The sequence below is a fragment of the Eretmochelys imbricata genome, chromosome 2 (assembly GCF_965152235.1).
Source record: "Eretmochelys imbricata isolate rEreImb1 chromosome 2, rEreImb1.hap1, whole genome shotgun sequence".
NCBI lineage: Eukaryota > Metazoa > Chordata > Testudines > Cheloniidae > Eretmochelys > Eretmochelys imbricata.
This window is the reverse complement of record NC_135573.1, coordinates 238258054-238261712: the sequence shown is the minus strand read 5'-3', so window position 1 is coordinate 238261712 and position 3659 is coordinate 238258054.

The window sequence follows — 3659 nt, the reverse complement described above, 5'->3', positions numbered from 1 at the left end:
GGGGAAACACCACCAACAGGATTCATAACACAACCCATGAGCAAAACCCACTCCAAGCAAATTTGGGGCACGTCCTTTCCCTTTGGTTCTTGAGTCCAGCAACCCAAAATCACCCAAAGTCCCAAAAGTCCAATGACCCAAAGTCTCTGTCCTTGGTCAGGGCAGCCCCAGAGTTCAAAAGTTTATCTGCAGAGTTTTACCTCCCAACCTGGGTGGAGATTGGGGGGGTGGGGTATGTTAAGGGGCATCTTATGTGGTCCAACACTGATGGCCCCACCTCTCCATGGGGCTCCACTCCGCCAGCCACTCCACTCATGGCCCTGCAAACTACTCTGCCAGCCACTCCACTCACCACCCCGCAAACTGCTCTACCATATAGCTTCAGGCTCCCCCACTACTTAACACAACACTCAGTGATTTCAGCTCTTTTGTGATTTCAGTTTGTAGTAGGGGAGCCTCACTGCTGGTACACCATTAGCCCAAAGTGAATTCAGCTCAGCAGCCTGTAACTAGACTCCTAATAGAATCAAAACTAGCTCTAATATTCCACACTAGAGAGAGGAGGCAGTGCAATTAGCATGTACAGCCCTCACTAGAGGACCCATACTACCAAGCACTAATACCTGTTCCCAGCCTCTCTCAATTCACTGTTTTGGAACCCATGTCCCTTGCCTAGCGAGTGCTACTTAGTTGATGGCGAGTCCCTCCATCATAACAAAAGGCCAAGTGCAGTTCCACTGTCCTTGATTCCCATAATCAGAGTAAGAACAATTTATTCTTCCTGCCCCAATAACAGAGACACTGGGGATCCCACAGCAGCCAAAGTGACCATTTAGGCAGCTATGGCTTCATTCTAGGTGGGATGGGTGTGCCTATGCAAATGAGGTCAGCCCCTGAAGTTCTTTTCCACAACTTGCCACACCTCACCACCAGATGTCAGGGTGGAGTTCATCCTGACTCTGCTTACATAAACATGTTATTGTATGAAATTTTAGTTTGTATTGACTTCACTAGTGCTTTTTATGTAGCTTGTAAAACTAGGCAATATCTAGATGAGTTGATGTACCTCCTGGAAGACCTCTGTGTGCCCCAGAGGTAAATGTACCTATGGTTGAGAACCACTGTCTTAGAGGACACCTGAGTGTTGCAGGAAGTGATTTAGGTGCTCACTAGGTGGCAGTCTGTAATTCTGGAGGATGTCTCTTGCCTCTAACTAAACAAGTGCTAATTTACTGGAACAGAGTGTTAGATGGAGCTATGCTGCTGGAGCTGTTGCCTTTTGGATGCATAGACAACTGGTGCCTCCTGGTAACTGGGGGGGCACAATGTAAAGGGGGGGGAACATGTAACCCCCCCCACGTCACCTCTGGGAGGAACTTCCAGCCCCACTTCCGTGGGCCAGAGCTGCCAATTCCACCAGCTCCTGGGGAGCTGGGGCTGCAGGAGCAGGAAGCATGTGCCTTTGCACCTGGCTGGGGCCAGCCCTGGCACAGGGAGACTCACAGCACCAGGGTCTGCCTAGAGATCTTGGACACCTCAGCAGAGGGAGAGGCATGGGCAATGCCCTTACCTCCGGCTGAGCAGAAGCCAAGGAACCTGCTCCCGGTACCATCCCCAGCAACCCCTGCACCCAGCCCAGGCCTGCTGCACTTTCCCCACCCCACCAGAGTTACCTGTGAAGGAGGGCTCTGTCCTTCTCCCGTTGTGCCTCTGCCCCTCCGGCATATTTGGCCACTTTTGCTGGCAGCAGAGCCTGGGTGGGGAACAGGAGGGAGCCACCTCTTACGCTGTCTGAAGATGGCCGCTCCTGGTCGCTGACCCTGTGCAGCATGACAGCTGTCTGAGAGAGCCTGGCTAGGAAGGCAGCAGTGGCCCACCCCCTTCGCTCACTGCCCAGGCCCAGCTGCCAGAGACAGGGTCTGAGCAGGTCGGAAACATGTGGGGAGAGGAGGGCTCTGGCTCACTTGTCCCCTGTCTGCGGCAACCAGGCCCAAGCTGCCTCCCCCGCTGGGTTCTCACAAGCAGTCACCACGCTGCAGAAAGCAGCGGCCGCCCTTAGGCAGACTGAGAAGTGGCTGGTCGTGCTCCCCACCCAGGTCCAGCTGCCAGGGACAGGAGCTGAACAAGCCTGTTGGGGCGCAGCAGAAGGATAGAGCCCTTCCCACCTCCTCCTGCAGGCTGAGCAGAAATCTGGGGGGGCACTTGATGCTGCATGGCCCTTCTACGCGTTGCTTATGTTTGGATGAGATGTAAAACTGTAGTCCTGAACATTTGTAGTGATTCCAACTCTCGTGACCCTTTCCAAGAGTAAGGGTTGTTCACCCCAGGGCCTCCACCAGATTCTAAGTTCTTTACAGTGCCTGCCTCAATCAGCAGTTCCAGCTAAAGAGGGTAGTCAGATCCTGCTCTAAGTGTGTCAGCCTCTTGCCATTAAAGGGCACCTCTGGTCCACCAGTAGGTGACTGCATTTCAGTGGTAAGCGAAATGGTTGCCAACTCTCATGATAATTATTGTTTTCCTTAAAGAACCAGCTTCCTGGAGTCCAGTGGATATGTGATGATTTCAGCCTTCATTCTTAAAGAGAAACTAAGTTTCTAGCCCTCATGGCTGTGGAGAAAATGTGACTCCAGTGCACCCTAAAGGCTCAATAAGCAGAAGGCAAATAAAAACAAGAGCAAATCTATTATTTTTACATAATCTCCTGGTTTTAAAGTCAATCTCATGATTTTTGCTGTGTCTGATTCATGATGTTTAAACATTTAGGGTTGGCCATACTGGATGCCTCTCATAGGGGGTTGTGAGACTTAATTCGTAATCTGCGTGGAGTTCTGTGAGCTAAGGGGGCTGGAGAGGAGCTGCCGGGTTATGCTGTTTAGGCTCTGCAGACCTAGGTGCTCCCCGAGGCTGGAGCCCTGGCCTATTTGGTCGCCAGGTATATGATGGATCCCCGAAAGGCCTCCTCCTCGTTTGTATCATACGGGAACGGGCATTGCGAAACAGGCTGGCGGCCGGGCAGCTGGGCGGGGACTTCTGGTAACTAGGTCAGCAAAAGCCAAGAACAATCTGCACTTTCCAGTGTGGAAAGCGGGGGGCGGGGGGGGGAGGTAGCTAGCCTCACGTTCACATCCCACGACTAGCCTCCTTCCTTCTCCCCTGCATTGCACCGTGGTGGGGATCGGGAAAATACACCTCCACTCTCCCATCGGCCCTCTTGCATTGCACCAGGGTGGGGGTCGGGAAAATACACTTCCGCCCCCATCAGCCCTCTTGCATTGCAGCGGCCCGGGGTCAGGAACACTCCCTCTCCCATCAGCCCTCTTGCATTGCACCGGGGTGGGGGTCGGGACGATGTTCTTAGGGTTGCACAGAGAAACCATCACTGCAGCTCCCTTGCACGTTATGCATCGGGAGGGGACGGGAGACTTTGCTCCTGCCATGCGTTGCCCAGAAAAGGTAGCGCTGTGGCCCCGCGGACCCCTCCTCGGGGCTAGGAAAGACCCTTCCCCAGCAGAGCTCAGGTGGGAGGCGGCTGCAGCGGCGGATTTTCCGCCGGTTTCCAGACGCGCTGGCTTTTCTCTTTCGGGTTCCGGCAAGTGAAATAGAAACTGTCAGGCCCGCCCCGTCTCCCTCCCTGCGGGTGCGTCACCACCCCCGGGGCG